Genomic DNA, 17600 nt, shown 5'->3' with positions numbered 1-17600 from the left:
TTTACCTTGACTTTATATCGTGTGCTCGTGTATTATTGGGATTGAAGCTGAAGTAGTCGTTGACAGGTAGTACATTGTAGCAGATAATTTTGTGTACTACGCTTAGGTCAGACTGTAGGCGGAGTAGTTCTAGGTTGTCCAAGCCCAAAGTTCGAACCTGGTGGCATAAGGGATTCTGCTGAGAGTAGAGGAGTGGAGGACTCTTCTCGTGGAAGGCCTCTATTATATATTTATTATAGTATATTATATAATATCTATTGTAGAGATGATTCTCTTCTGCAGTCTCAATAGATAACATTGCTTACTTAAAAGCACCTAGAGTACAAATTTGTTTTTACTATTGTAATCAAAGTCCTTAACAAAAAGTTATATTCGAAAAAACTCTAGTATGGAAATTGTTAGGTAAAAATAAGATATGTTTTCTATCTAACACCAAATTACCAATACAAGTAATCCTCGACTTACGACCATAATTGAGACCAATTTTTTGATGCTAAATGAGACATTTGTTAAATGAGTTTTGCCCCACTTTTCTTGTCACTGTTATTAAGTGAATCATTGTCCTTGTTAATAACCCAGTTGTTAAGTGAATCATTGTCCTTGTTAATAACCCAGTTGTTAAGTGAATCATTGCCCTTGTTAATAACCCAGTTGTTAAGTAAATCTGGCTTCCCCATTGACTTTGCTTGTCAGAAAGTCACAGGAGGGAATCGCATGATATGGGGACACTGCAACTGTCATAAATATGAACCAGTTGCCAAGCATCCAAGCCTTTGTCATGTGACCATGAGGATGATCATATGTGAAAAATGGTCATAACTCACTTTTTTCAGTGATGTAATTTCAAATGAACTGTTGTAACTCGAGGATTACCTGTATCACCCTTGATAGCCCCGCATAAGGAGAAAACAATGGTGTGCCCAAGAGGAATAGCAATACCCGGACGTTTGTGGGTGTATAAGATTATGTGGTATCTCACACGTGCATTTAAGGGGTGCAACACTGCCTCTCATGTTGCAGGTTTCGTATTTCTCTTCATCTGGACGTATAAAGCAAAAAGCTGGGATAGGCATCCATTTGCTATGCTGCAAAGATGATGGGTGTCATGGTTCCAAATAACACCCCCAACAAAAGAAGACTCAGAGGCTTGAGTTTCCTCAAAGTTCCATTTTATTACAGATGTCATATTGGCACATCTGGAAAAACCCAAATCTGAAAGTTTTCAGGTTTTCCCCACCCATACGAAAGTTCAAGCCCCTGCCCAGCACCCGCATGTCCATCACAACATCCAATCAGGCACCATCCAAAACTGGAGATGCCTCTCAGTCCCCTCATCACAGCTGCAGGACAAGGTGACCTTGACTCTCTGAGAAAAGAAGGTTATTTTGACTATATATCACCCACACTCCGTATAATCCCCCCCCCATTTTCCCACAGTAGACAATGTGGCAGGCCTGAAGCCCCAAAGATAAAAGATGGCTTCCAGGTCTGACAATGGGGGCATCTCACAAATAAGGTTACTGCAAACGCACAGATGATTAATCAAGGAGAGAATGATAGCGTCATCACAGGTGACCTCACAGTTAACTGGCTGACCATGGACTTGACCACTCTGGTTTTTATACTACAAAGCCATAAACAATCCTCGCGCTATTCCCTTTCTATAAGACACTTCATTATGCTGGGGCATTTGACCATGATCCTTCCTGTATCCTATTCCGTGCATTAGCAACAAAATGGGATACTAAAGAACAGTCCTGGTTTGGATGAATGGGGGTGGCAATACAATATTCTGCAAGTAAGAAAGTTCTCTTTATTAATTTCTTCTGTTTAATTTATAATTGTATGCATTCTGTATCATGCTTCAACCTTTAACATCAGAATAAAAATAGGAAGGATAGGAATATATGGGTCTGTACAGATGAGCCAAAATTGTATAATCTGTCTAATGGACTCTCAGAAATAAATGTTTCTTATTAATTGCTGCTTGATATCATAGGCTGACTTTAGGGTGTCCAGCACGTTAAGCAGGTGATGTTCTGCAATTTTAATACACATTTTGCAAAATACGAATAAAATATATGTTCAACTCTTTTATAAAATAAGATTGGTGTTATTGGTCCAATAACATATTGAGAATTAGTTATGTAATACATAACTAATGACCAGCATTTATTATAAAAAAAAAATGTAACAGTGACATTTTAGTTAAATCGCTTTTAGGTAAGCAGGCATCAATTATATGACACGTCCTGTTCCCAGTGGTGGGCTGCTGCCAGTTTGGACCGGTTCGGCCAAACCGGTAGTTCCAAGCACTCGTTGGAAACCCCCTCCCCTGCCCCAACACTGTCCAGTCCTAGATATCTCACTTTCTGGATCGCTCGCCCCGCCCCACAGCCAAGCTGATTTTCGCGCCTCTCCCGTTCTACCAGAGGTGGGTTCCTACCAGTTCGCACCTATTCAGTAGAACCGGTTCATCAAATCTACTGAACCGGTTAGAAGAGGTTCCACCAGTGGACCCAGAAAGCAGGCCACACCTACAGAAGAGGTTCCAAAATTTTTTGAAACCCGCCACTGCGTTCTACTAACCATGGCTGACCTAGCAGATGTGCAGGAAGCTGTCCCTATAGAAAAAGCCTTGTTTTAGGTGTTACGCACAAGTGCGGAAGGCGTGCACGCTTAGCGCGGCATGAAGAAGCCAGGTGCGCACTCTCTCATTTTCAGCAATCTGGTTGTGAAAGTATGTGCAGCCCACCTCTGCCTCTTCCAAATATCAATTTAAAAAGAGAGATTTCTCAAAAGCTGTTAGAAAAATATACTCAGATGTTAGTTACAAATACCAAAGCAGTATGTTTTGAAGAGTTTGGGACAAGCAATATGCATAAAGCAGGCTTAATTTTTCAGAGTGTGGAAATGAACATTTATTTGTATTTACTTATGAAATTTGTTTGCCTAGCCTGCCTCTGGGGGACTCTGACTAAATAGGCCTCTGGTTTGATCGTCCCAGGTGTTTCATAACTGTTTAATAAAATTCAAATACATGATGCAAATTAATTGGGGAAAGCAAATATTTATTTTGTATTTATCAAATTTATACAAATTTAAATTCATATCCTCAATGTTCCTTGCTGAAAGGGAAGGCGAGATTCCTAAGAATCAGCAGGAATGGAGTTGACAGTGTAATAGGGAAGTGAATATGTTAAAACTACAAAGAATATGAAGCAGTTCAAGGAAATGAGAAAAGAAGCTAGTAGGACAGGTCCATTAATGTTTTAAAGATGGCTGTAGACCACAAGTTCAATAGACCAAAAAAATACCCCCCTCATTTTTAGCTGGGAAAAGAAAAGAAGGGTTTCTTCTATAAAGCCAACTATTTTGCTCCCCCCTCCTCAAACCCTCTGAAACATCCTTGTAACACCAAGTGTGTGCTCTCACTCTTGAGACTAGTGAAACCGAAAGCTGGAATTTCCACCGAAATTCCTCCCAGCTAACAAATGGGAGAGTCCAAAACAATCTGTCCATTTCAATCCTCTTCATCCTATCCTTAACTGTCTTTGTATCCACTATGACACAGGTATCAAACTCACAACATCACGTTGCCGTCACATGACATATCACAACGGGTATTTTTCCTTCGTGGAGTTGTGGTGGGTGTGGCCTGGTGGGTGACGCATCGGGCCTGCGAGCTGCCAGTTTGACATCCCTGTGCTATGAGGAAAGTAGAACCACAAGAATTTTTTAAAAACCAGATTTCTACTAAATTTGAGCCTTGGTGAAATAGTATCTCAATTATTATTTCAGTGGTAGAAATGAAGCCTAGTGGAAAAAAAATGGCAAGACACCTTCGGCATGGGGCAAGAAGTAGAAGACCTAAGAAAGATAACACAATGGAGGAAGTACTTCTTATACAGGCATTGCAGTTCTTTCCTTCAGTATTTCCTCCTATATAGGTAATCCTTGGTGTATGACGACAATTGAGCCCAAACCGTCTGTTGCTAAGTGAGACAATTGTTAAGTGAGTTTTGCCCTATTTTATGGCCTTTCTTGAGACAGTTGTTAAGTGAATCACTGCAATTGTTAAGTTAGTAACAGAGTTGTTAAGTCAATCTGGCTTCCCCATTGACTTTGCTGGTCAGAAGATTGCAGAAGGTGATCACATGACCCCTGGATACTGCAACCATCATAAATATGAGTCAGTGGTCAAGCATCTGAATTTTGATCTTGTGACCTTGGGGATTGTCAAGCGGTTATAACTCTGGAAAAGGGTCATAAGTCACTTTTTCAGTGTGGTTGTAACTTTGAACAGTCACTAAATGAACTGTTGTAAGTAGAGAACTACCTGTACTGCAGATGAGCTGGAACTTAATTGGTTTAGCTGCAGAAGGACTAAAAACTCCCCAAGACTCTGTGAAGACATGGACAAAGAGTTTCTCCTGGGTTGATACAAATGCAAATCTAGAGGGGCTAACAGACCTACCAGAACCAAGAAATATTTAAATTAGGATTCCTTATATATGGTTGTTCTTGTTTGTATGAATCCCTGGTTTGATGTATTCTGCTTTTCATATGCGCATATGAAAAACAGAATGTCAGGGTTCCAAATAGCATCGAAAAGGAAATCGGAGTCCAAGGCAAAGTATTGCTCAAAGTTCCAATTTATTAAGAGAGCCATGTTGGCACATCTGGGAAAACACGAATCTGAAATCTTTCTGGTTTTCCCCACCTAGCTGAAAATTCAAGATCTTGCCCCCATACCCACAATAGCAGTTAGACTTATAGCAGTTAGACTTATAGACCGCTTCATAGGGCTTTCAGCCCTCTCTAAGCGGTTTACAGAGTCAGCATATCGCCCCCACAGTCTGGGTCCTCATTTCACCCACCTCGGAAGGATGGAAGGCTGAGTCAACCTTGAGCCAGTGAGATTAGAACCGCTGAACTGCAGATAACAGTCAGCTGAAGTGGCCTGCAGTACTGCACCGTAACCACTGCGCCACCTCGGCTTAAGTCCATCACATGGTCCAATCTCCCACTGCCATGCTGGCAGTTCCACCCATCCAGTTCCGGTCAGGTGCAGAGGTGCAAAGACAAAGGATGACCTTGGCTTTCTAGAAAGAATTTTGTTGTGGCTACATAGCATCTAACGCTGCACCATCCCCCCTCCCATTTTCCTACAATAGAAAATGCACAGTAGAATAATAGAAAGCATGGCAGGCCAAAGATCCAAAAGAAAAGATGGCTGCAGTCTGACACAGAATACATCAAACTGGAGATTCATATAAACAAGAACAGCCATATAGAAGGACATAGAGAACATAAAAATAAATAAAAATCAAGTCAGATAAGTCTGTGAGAAGGATACTAGTTTTCCCAGTGAATATCATCTCCCATCCTGAAGCCATGCTATTTTAATAGTTTTCATGTATCATATAGAAGTGAAGAGGAAATTTGCTTGATTCCTCCAGCAGTTTCAACCCCTCTGTTTATGTTTCTTTTCATCTGTGTCATTACCAGTATTTTCCCTGCTCCCAATGTTTCATTTCACCCAATTGACTATTGATGAGGCTTTTTTCGGGGTGAGGATGTGCGTGTGATTATTCAACAGCTGCTTCCTACCACCTGCTCCTCATGGAAATTGTACATCTCTTTTGAAACTGGTAATGGCTGCCACTTGTAAAATCAAGCCTTGCAATCATCCTTCAGTCCTGATGTAAAGGAAACTGCAGATTTACACAAGTTTTGTTCTTGGCCATCATGCTTTGGGAGAATGTAGGGTGGGGTTTTTTTAAACGTTCTGAGTGGCGGACAACCTTCAAAGATCTCCTTCCATGCCTCCCACCCCTGTGACTTTGTTACCACTCCGTCTGGCTGGTATTCTGTGCACATATCCATGACAGTATTGATCTGTTGTGGAGGCATAGATTTCAGGCTTTCAAAGCTGTGAAAGACTCCGAGCTCTTAGGAGAAAGAGAGAAAGGAGCTGTTATTGATTTCATTGGATGGAAGGTCATAAGAAGAGATGCAGAAGTAATTGCAGGGAGGTATCAGGCATGTCTGTGTTTTGAAGTTATTGGTCCTATGTTTTCCAGTTCTTGGAATTTGACCTGAATCTTTGACGCCAAAAAGAAGCAAGTCAAAGGATTGGACCAAGTAACCAGTCCTTCCAATGTCAGTAAGTTCCATATAACTGAGAACTACCCTCTACTGACATCAGGCCTCACTAGTCTTGGCTCCCAATTAAATTAGATTACTAAAAATTGGATTTGTTTACTCCTAGACTCTTCCTTTGATTTAAAATCTGTTCCTCAGGAGCCTACTGGAGAGTGTCTGAGGAGAACTTCTTCAAGAAGGAAATGTGTTGTGGCCCGCCAGTGGCCAGTGGAGCTGGAAGCAGATTCAGACAGTGAGGAGGTTGGGGAAGAACATGGGCCAATCCTGGAATCTGGAGAAGGCTCTAATGTGGGCTCTGTGTTGGAGGCAGAGAGGGGGCCAGAGCCATATGCCAGTTATCAGCTGCCTTCAGAGTCAGACAGCAGCGAGGCAGGTGAACAGCTGGAGCTTATTCCCAGTGTGTGCATGCACAGAGTTGCCAGACAAAGGGAACAACTAAAGAGCAGGGATCGACTTGGGAGTAAGGCCAGCCAATGAATGGCCCTTCCCAGAGGAAATAAAAGAGGAGCGAAAGGGGAGTGGACTTTGCAGGAGATAATTACTTTGCTAATTGGTTAATGACTCTCCGAGACTCCTTGCCAAGTCCTGCAGATATCGGCCTGGCAGCTCTCCAAGCCAGATAAGGTGACCATAAATCCTCCTCTGAAAGACTTTGCCAACTGTGAATGAGCAGAATTCACTGTAAATTAACAAAAGAGGTTTTTGTCAGGACAAGGAGTTTGCTTCATGCTCTTGGGAAGCCTGGATCACAACAAAATGTGGCCCTGAGCAGAGAAAGCCTGGGCATTTTTCCATCGGTTAGCCCTTATGGCAATTGTTGAAGGCCCAATATTCAACCATCATTGGCATTGCCTTTATCTAATCAGTTTTTCGTTTTGCTTTTGGGAGCCACTGGATGTTGGCATAAATTAACAAGCACTTTGTATTTTTATTTTTCATTTTCTAAAAACAAAACAAAGAAATTAACAGAGGGGGGCAAAAAAGATGGATGTTTTCTAAGTTAAGAGAAGACACATTACTACAGATCTGTTCTTTCAGATTCTGACATGATAGAATAAACCACATTTTAGTGAGCCAGGTTGTTTTTCTCAGCCCTTGTCCCACATGGTTACAAAGTTTGATTGTGTTTGCAATGCTCTCATCTGGTTCTTATAGCAAAACTATCAATGCGTGATGCAAGAAGAGGTTTTATTTATTAGTACTTATTTATCATCCAGATTGTTGCAGAGTCTGATGCTGAATTTACAGGATAAAAGCAAAGATACTGCATCCTTCTATATCTGCTTGGCTATGTTTTCCAACTCCATTTTTTTTGGTTCAGACATTTTAAATATGTTGCTACTTGTACCTTTCCTTCAGGTGTGTCTGCTCAAGTCCCAAGATATCTTTTTCCTTGTATCTCGGGCAAGACTAAATAGGATGAGTTTTTTATCCAAACAACATGATTGTTTGTGATGGGCCAACTACCCATTTTTTTCTCATTATTCAGATCTGGGTCATTCCATGTCAAGTGGTCTGGGGCTCCCTGCTTGACCATCACGGATTTTAATCTTTTTTCGAGCCACAGTAATTTTTGGCCAACTTTGTTCCAAATTATCTAGATGGAGATCGCTCATGAGAATGTTTTCATTATTTTGTTTAATAAAGCACAAAAAATTATACAAGTTGGCCAAGTGTTGTTTCTCTCAACAAAATATTGCTGGAGATATTATGTCTCCAAGTTGCTGGAACCTCAGTGTCGTATTGTTGAAGGCTGTGGTATGGGGGTCAAACAAATGACTATATCTCCACAAGTATTGTATCGACACAGGTAACACTTTACCAAGGTTCGTTGGGGACATGTGTGCATGTTCACCAGAGGTGGGTTCCTGCCAGTTCGCACCTATTTGGTAGAACCGGTTCGTCAAATCTACTGAACCGGTTAGAAGAGGTTCCACCAGTGGACCCGGAAAGCAAGCCACACCTACAGAAGAGGTTCCAAAATCTTTTGAAACCCACCACTGGTCCTTGGATATGATTATTCTACACTATCATGCTCATATTTATAAAACTCAGTGCCTCTGTGAAAGTTAAGGATGACTACTGTGTTTGTGGTGCAATCAGAACATTGCGTGTGTTGAAGTTGTTTTAATGCAAACCAAAAATGCCTTTTAAAAAACAAGTTTACATCATATTCTTATACATGCCAGTGCTGTGTGTGAGGTAATTTAAGGTGGTTCTGACAAGTGTGGTCGGCATCTTCATATCCAGTCACATGGCCGGCAAGCCACTCCCACAAAGGAGGCCACACCCACAGAGTAGGTTGGAACAATTTTTGAAACTCACCACTGATGTTCACACAAAATTTCATTGAAATCCATGATGGTCAAGCAGGGCACTTTTCTGAAATCAGAGCACAATATTCTTAGTGAAATGTTGTTTTCTGAAGGAGCTGAAAATCTTGGATGTTGTTGAAGCTGTGTTATTGGGAATAGCGTATCTACTCTTAGTGTGCACTGAACTGCAGGGTTTAAAGGAATAAAGAAGCACAGCCAGCTTGTTTTCAGGGTACTTTTTTTTGGAAACAGTGATTTCCCGCCCTGCCAGTTCCCATAGTTTCCACTTCTAAATTTGTTGATACCATCTGGCACAGATTGCAATCATGTCCTCAATGCAGCCAATAGAAAGGATAAGATTAGAGGACTCCTTATTCAATGTCTCTTCAAACCTGGAACTAGACTTACAAACAGAAGTGCATTGTCAATGGAAGTTGAGTCACTCAATGGCAGTGAGGCAATTTCATAGGTAGAAATTCTTAGCTTTATCCATAACAAAAAAAAGAGCAGCTATTTTGTCTAATGGGTGTAGCATACTGGCCCATAAGGTGACAGAGAAAGAGTTCTAAAGTGTGATTTGTTCTTTCTTTTGCTTTAAAGTGCCTTTCTCCTAATTATCTGATAAAACCTAATGAGAATATTCTGAATATCATCCACTGCATAATCCCTCTCATTTCTTCATTTATATTTTTCATTTATTTATTACAAATGTTTATATTCTGCCTGCTTATAGAATTAGAGGTGGCTACATCTCAAAGGACCTTTTGCATGCTAAAGATAATATCAAAGAATTGGTCATATATTTTTAGAAATCATTTCTGTAGCCCTTCTGATTTTACAGAGTTCTTTATAAGAGCCCTGGTTCTAATTTTAATCTACTCAGCTTCTCTTATTGGTGGTTCTGGTAGGACACAATCCCACAAACAGAATCAAAAGTTAACCTTTTGAGAAAGCAGTTTCCTATCCCTTTTCTCCAGAAAGGAGCTAGTATGAGTCCTTGAATGAGGAAAGAATAGGCAGGAGATGATTAGTCTTTCCATCTTAAATAGGGAGATGTGGCTTGCCATTGCAATCAGTCAGAACTTGAGACTTGGGGTTTTTTGTTTTTTTTTGCTACCATTTCTTTTCAGGCTGTTTTTTGGGGGGGCGGGGGGGGGGGAGGCAAAAGAGTGGTCCGAATTGGTTAGCTGACTGTGTTTAGAAGTTTGCACAGGACAACTGAATGGTTGAATTTAATTTAACTCAATATGTATTGGGTCTGTTTAATTTTGGTATATGGATTGATTGGGCCACCACATGATACTACCTCCTCCCCACTGATCCAGCATCATATTCCACTTGACTACAAGGTGAGTAATTTGATAATGAAGAACATAGCTTGGGAGACATTCAAGAAGTTCAACAAACTTTAACTAAAACAGCTAGAGCTGTGTCTAACGTGCTGGGCATAGATTTAAACCTAGAGAAAATCAGGAAGTAGACAAAGTTTGCAGGGCTTAATAGCTCTTTCCCTTTTAATGCTATGTCCTTTCTCCATACGCTCACCCCCTACTGTGAGAAACTTTGTGATGGGTGGAACAATGAATCAGTGGAATAACTTGCCTCCAGAAGTTGTGAGTACACCAACACTGGAGGTTTTCAAGAAGAGGTTGGACAACCATTTGTCCAGGATAGAATAAAGACTTCTGCCTTGAGTAGGGGGCTGGACTAGAAGACCTTCAAGGTCCCTTCCAAGTCTGTTATTCTATTATTCTGTCTATTGTTTATTTAGTCATCGATTGCATTGTAACCCAATACTGTGTTTGCTATACCTTTCTTAACTATGAAAGCAATGCTGTTCTTTTATTGTTGTTCATGTCCTGGATAGTAAACTCTGATATCTGACTGAAAGGATCCAGTTCCAATCAATTTACCGATGCCTAAGATGACAATGTGTAGTTGATTCATTTAATCATGTACTGTGTTGAGCTTTCCTATGTTTAAACTCATGCTGTTTATGTTTCCAGTGTAATTTTGTATTTGCCGTTTTGGATTTTCTTCTCATGCAAGGCAACATGCAGCAACTAGATATTCCAAAGGGTTTAATTTAACAACATAAAAAACACGATTAGTATTCTAAAAGACTTGATGTTGTGGAATGCCATTTGAACTGAAGAAGCCCTTATCAGACTATAGTTTTACCCAAAATTATATATTATACCCCTATGATTTTCTTGGTAAAATACAGAAATGGTTTAGCGTTGCCTTATCCTATGAAGTATGAAATGATAGTAAAATGATCATCCATCACCAGGATCTTTCTAGATTGCTCTCTCTCTCCCCCCTACTCTCTCTCACACACACCATGCACACACACACACACACACACATACACACACTTCCCCCCTCTATCTATTTACTTATTTTCTGTATCTGGGCAATTGGAATGACTTGAGTAATCCTGCTGGGATTATATAGTCTTACTAGTTCCCTTTTAAAACCATCTAAATTGGGGTCTTCATTTCTCAAGGCAGAAAATTTTACAAGTTAATTGTATATTGTTTTAAAGGAACTGTTCCTGTGAATTTCCACTTGAAGATGAAGTGGTGGTGTGTCAAAACTAGGCAGGGGGTAAGGAAGAGGAAATGGGGAGAAATGGCATAAAAGCACAGGCAGATTCAGGCATGCTACAACAAATGAGGAATTGTGTTGAGGTGGGGAATCCAGGTAATAGAGTGATTTTAGAACTGAAATATGTTCTATTCTTAACATTGGGATTCTTTGGTGCTCTTGACTGAAAATGCATTACTCAAGCTGAGCTCACTGTCTATTAGTGATTAGATACTTCTGTGAGTTTTATCTCCATGGCAACCGAACATCTCCCTGGTAAGTACACAATAAAAAATGTGAACGAGGTGGATGCCAAGCCACAGACAGCTTTGATTGTATGGCATATTCCTATTTGGGAAGGGTTATTTCTTATTGGAAAAAAAAGAAAAATGCAAACTTTAACAGCAACTCATAGCAGACCTTGGATCCATTGCGGGCTAAATATGTGATGGTAGTGAAGTTTCACATAACATAGTTCTCTTACTAAACACCCAGTGCAGCCGCATAGTCAATCATAATCCTTTTGAACTGGTGCCACAATTTCCCTGAAATTGTAAATTGCTACTTTACCCTAAGTAGCACTGATTATTCCCCCTAGCCAATACTGTTTATCCCAATGGGAGATGTATAATCACTTTCCTGTTAAAAGCCTCACTTGGCCTTTGAACTGTCTGCCAGAAGCCATACTCCAAAAACTGGATAGCCAGGACAAAAGTAAATGTTAATTTTACTTCACCTAAAATGAGATTGCATTCATTCAATACTTTACTCCTCACATTTTTTGATAACATTGTCCCTTGTCTACATTGTCCTATTTAGATAGGTGACAACTTTTGGATGGCCCCTTGAGAAATGGTTGATTGCACAGTTAAAGGAGCTGCTGCAAGAACCCCAGGGTGACCCTTAACAGAATAACAGAGCTGGAAGGGACCTTGAAAATACCAAGGGTTGAATCTGACAATCAGTCATATGCAAAGCAGAGGTGGTATTCAGGAGGTTCTGACCAGTTCTGGAGAACCAGTAGTGGAAATTTTGAGTAGTTCAAAAAACTGGTAGATACCACCTCTGACTGGCTCCACCCCCATCTATTCTCTGCCTCGGGAGTCCCAGCTGATCGGGAGGAAATGGGGATTTTGCAGTAACCTTTCCCTGGAGTGGGGAGGGACTGAAGATCTTACAGTATCCTTCCCCTGCCACACCCACCAAGCCATGCTCACAGAACCAGTAGTACATTTTTTTGAATCCCACCACTGATGCAAAGCCTTTGTTCTACCACTGAGTTGCAATCATTCTCAGTGGGCTCAGAAATGCGGCTCATTTAATACATTGTTCTTTAACTATACTGCACTAATAATGGCTTTTCATGGTTTCTGATTGACCATTATTTGGAAACGCTGGAGACTAAATCTGGGATGTTCTACCTGCACAGCATGCATTTTACCATTTGTAGCAAAGAACAATGAGTTTACAGGGTAGGGAGGTGGGGGGAGAGATTGGGGTCAGGATGATGCTTTTTGCATGGCAACATGACAACAATCAGAGTCACCATGTAATGACTGAATATACTGGTAACACTTAAAGGTGACGCAAGAAGAACAACTAGCCTAGTTTCAAATCTCTGGAAAGAGCTGACTTTTTTGGGCTTTTTTGTTTTTTGTTTGCAGTCTAATCGTTGGGACAAAGAGAGTGAGTGATAATTGGTATTATTATTATTATTTATTGCGTGTATATGCCCCCCAAAGCCTAGGGAAGTATTTGTTTATTTATTTAGCACATGGCATATTATGCATAGACTTAGTAATATTAACTAACATTTCAACAAGATTAGTAGCACCCAATACAATATAAATGTCCAAAAGATCTACGTTCAAATATTAATGTCGAGGCTCATGATGGCGAGCCTATGGTATGTGTGCCACAGGTGGTACATGGAGCCATATCTGCCGGCACGCAAGCTGTCAGCTCCAGCTGATTTTCAGCCTTCCAGAGGGCCAGGGACAGTGGTGGGATTCAAATAATTTAGCAACCGGTTCTCAGTCCTAATGACCAGCTGGGTGGGTGTGGCTTGGTGGGCATGTTACTGGGTGGGCATGGCCAACTCAATGTCACTCACTTTGTGGGCGCTTCACCTTAGCTGTTACAATGCAATGAGGGCTTCTGTAAACAGGGCAATAAAGATTAGGCTAAAAACAACACCAGAATGTTTCCTTCCTGCCTTCCGTACAGGATTAGCCCTGTAAAATGGGGAAAAAACAAAATGAGATTTCTCTGGTTCTCTGAACTGCTTAGAAAGTTAACAACCGGTTCTCCCGAATAGGTGTGAACTGGCTGAATCCCACCACTGACTGGGGGGAGACCATTTTCTCCCTCCCCAGGCTTCAGGAAAGCTTCTGGAGCCTGGGGAGGCCCGTTTGGCTCGTTTTTTGCCCTCCCAAGGCTCCAGAGGCTTTCCTGGAGCCTGGGGAGGGCGAAAATGGCCTCCCCAGACTCCAGGAAAGAAATACCAAGGAGGAAATACCAAGCTCACCTTAGAGGTAGTGTGGCGCCGGGGGGAGCGGGGGGGGGAGTTGCGCACACATGCTTTCCATTATGGGTGCTGGCACTCACATGCACTATCACACACATACACTTCCATTTTTGGCACCCAACAACAAAATGGTTAGATATCCCTGGTCTAGGCCATCCAACCATTGAAGTGCAGCTTTGTTTATATTTTTTTAAAAAACCCAGAGAGTGGGCTTGCAAATGCCCTGAGCTTACAGCCGGTCACAATACGATCTACCGTTTGATATGGGATCCCACAGTCACACTGAAGGGAGGATTCTATATCCCATTTACACAGAAGAATCCCAGCAAATGCCATATGAGGTGCAAATCCTATTCAGGATTGTCCATTGCTGACGTGGTAGGTCAAAGGCTGACACCTTTTTTGTGGGGTCATTTATATGTCTTTCTGTAACTGGGCATTCAGTGACCCATTTGGCTTTCCATTGGGAATTAATGTAAAAGCTGTTGGCAGCTGATCGGGGGATGTTTGGATCTTGGAGGGAACCTCATTCCAGAAGGCAGGGACTAAGAGAGAGAAGCTCCATTTCCAGGGTCTGGATAGATGGTCCTGTTTAATTGAAGGAACCTGGAGTGCGCCAGCCATGTCATATACACTAGAATTGGCCCCACAAATATTTTAGGAGATAGACAATCCCACAAATGGCCAAACCCTATGATTTATAGATGGTATTGAACGCCTCGAATCACATCTACAAGCAAGCTGACAACCAGTACATCATGCAAAGTAGAGGTATTTGATTTATTCAATTTTTATCTCACCTTTACAATTCTATAAGTAACTCAAGATGGTAAAAGCATACTGAGGGTGTGTTCCAAGGGTGGGTTCCTGTACCGGTTGATACCAGTTTGCTGGGCGCTCGTGCATGTGCAGTTGACTGTAAATTGTTCTGCATATGCTCAGAAACATGCCGACAATGGCAGAAGAGGCTGGGGAACCAGTTTGGGGGCATGGCCAGCCTGGGTCGCTGCTGGATCTGCGACCCAGGCCAAATCATCACTACTGGTTCGGCTGAACTGGGTCGAATTGGAAGCAACCCACCTCTGGTGTGTTCATTATTGCCATCCTGCTGTATTCTGGATTGATTGACACTTCTGTATAGTCATTTCATTTCATTTTTCATTTTCCCTTTATTTGTATGCCGCCCTTTTCCCTGGGGGGACTCAGGGCGGCTCACAGTTCAAAAAAGGACAAACAATTTTCCAACATGAAGACAATACAACATATTAAAAAGAAAACACAACAGTCACACAATTTGAGTGGGGTTAGAATCTTAACCCCAGGCCAGCCAGGACAGCCAGATCTTTAGAGCGGCGCGGAAGGTGGTGAGGGTCCGGATCTCCACGGGGAGTTCGTTCCAGAGGGTCGGAGCAGCCACCGAGAAGGCTCTCCTCCAGGTAGTTGCCAGTCTACACTGGCTGGATGATGGAATTTGGAGGAGGCCTAATCTATGCGATCATATCGGTCTAGTGGAGGTAATTGGCAGTAGGCGGTCTCTCAAGTACCCAGGGCAGCTCCATGGTGAACTAGATAAGGTCTTCCTGATTACAGTTACCACTTGCTTCTTGAGCTGTGAGTCCAAGAAGACCCTCAACTTGGGCAACCACCTTTGAAGAGGAAAGTGTCAACCCAATTGAGATCAGAGATGAAATGTCCCCCAATCCAGGCAGCTCAACACCCACAAGCACTTTGTCTTGGTAGAATTGAGTCTATGATTCCTCTCTATCCAAACCTGCACAGCCTCCAGGCATTGGGAGAGAACCTCAGAAGCCTCACATAGCCATCTGGGACTTGATATAACTGGGTATCATCAGCACTGGTAATCAACTCTAAACTGGTTGATTACCTCACCCAGCGGTTGTACATAGATGTTGAAATGTATTTCTGTTTTCTTTAGTCTTGATCATCATTTCCTCTGAGGAACTGCAAATATGAATATACAAAGGTTGCCCATCCTGGTCTAAATGAATACAGAGATGTCCTTACATCAGGGGTGGGTTCCTGCCAGTTCTAACCTCTTCTATAGAAGAGGTTCCACAAATCTACAGTGCCATTTAGAACTGGTTCCAGCTCCCTCCCCCTGCCCATCCGCACATCATCAAGATGAAGAGCGAGAGGAGGAATTCTGGGAGTTGAAGTCCACAAGTCTTAAAGCTGTCAAGTTTGAACACCCCTGGGATTTTTTTTCTAAAGGGTTAGGGGTTCAAGGGTCTTGTAACCTGACAGCTTTAAGACTTGCACACTTCAATGCCAGAGTTCCTGAGCCAACATGACTGGAGTAGGAATTCTGGGAGTTGAAGTCCACAAATCTTAAAGCTGTCAAGTTTGAACACCCCTGGGGGTTTTTTCTAAAGGGTTAGGTGTGCAAGGGTCTTGTAACATGACAGCTTTAAGACTTGCGTGCTTCAAATGCCAGAGTTTCTAAGCCAACATTTTGGTGGCTAAGCAAGAGCGTTGTTAAGTGAGCTTCATCACATTTTACAAGTTGGCCACGCCCACCCAGTCACATGGCTGGCAAGCCACTCCCACCCAGTCACATGGCCGGCAGACCACTCCCACACTTATAGAAGAGGTTCTAAATTTTTTTGAAACCCACCACTGATACACACCATTTGTCACTGGTGGATAAATTTGGAGAGAGTGAAAATTGTTTGTTGGGGTTGACTTTCTATTCACAAAATGGCTTCCATGGGGGCATAGCCAGTTACAAAACATTGGTTTATCTGAATATTACGTCACCCTGCTAGCTTTCCCCTTTAACATCCCTCTTTCATCCCCTAAGGGGGCAGGTAGAAACACTTCCAAACAAAGCTAAATTTTGCCATCAGCCAACATTTCAAAGAAAGCTTTGGAGGCTGATTATGTTTGTTTTATTATACTAGAAATAAAATAACACTGTTGTTGTTGTTGTTGCTGCTGCTGCTGTTGCTGCTGCTACTACACTACTACTACTACTACTACTACTACTACTACTACTACTACTACTACTTGGCAAATTCATAATACAATTATGAAATATTTAAAACTTGAGAGACCGCCTCCTGCCAATTACCTCCCTGCGACCTATTAGGTCACACAGATTGGGCCTCCTCTGAGTTCCATCTGCCAGTCAGTGTCGACTGGCAACTACGCGGAGGAGAGCCTTTTCAGTAGTAGCTCCGACCCTTTGGAACGATCTCCCCGTGGAGATTCGTACCCTCACCACCCTCCAGACCTTCCGCACAGCCCTCAAGATCTGGCTATCCCGTCAGGCCTGGGGTTAAAGATTATAGTCTGTCCCCACCCGAATGATGAATGAATGTTGCTTTTATTTTAATTATATGTTATTTATATATGTCATTGTGTGTCTTCCCGCCCTATCTGTTGTAAGCCGCCCTGAGTCCCCCCAGGGAAAAGGGCGGCCTATAAATTTACCATTTACCATTTACCATTAAAACAATTTCAACCAGCCATTAAAATCTGCTTGTGTTTTAGGACCTTGTTAAAAGTTTCAACTTAATTGAGAATACTTGTCCCTCCCCCACTCCCAAAAAGGGGAGGGTGTTTAAGAAAAGTCTTGACCTTCCAACCACTACATGAGCCTGCAAAATTTGGACCATCAGTTCTTCCTGATGACCTGGAATGGAGGTGGGGGCAGGAGAAGAATTGTACATGATGGGAACTTTTCTCTCATAAACTGTGCTCTAGCTATAAGCTTTAAAAGTCAATGCCAGCCTTCCGTATTTCACCCAGAAAAAAATGGTTGTGAGTGCTTCTAGCTTAGGTGTAATGTGGATGCTGATTTTCTCTAAAGACCAGACTGGTTGCTGAATCTGTTTGATTTGACATTTAGATATTAGTGATAAAGGCAGTATCACAAATAATGTATTGCAGTAAACATACCTGAGTGTTATCTGTAGATGCAGATTTTTAAGCGAACTGGAGTTAGGGATGATCTTGGAAATAAAAATGATGCACTCTGA

Source organism: Thamnophis elegans, chromosome 1 (genome assembly GCF_009769535.1).
Source record: "Thamnophis elegans isolate rThaEle1 chromosome 1, rThaEle1.pri, whole genome shotgun sequence".
NCBI lineage: Eukaryota > Metazoa > Chordata > Lepidosauria > Squamata > Colubridae > Thamnophis > Thamnophis elegans.
Note: the sequence above shows the minus strand (reverse complement) of the source record.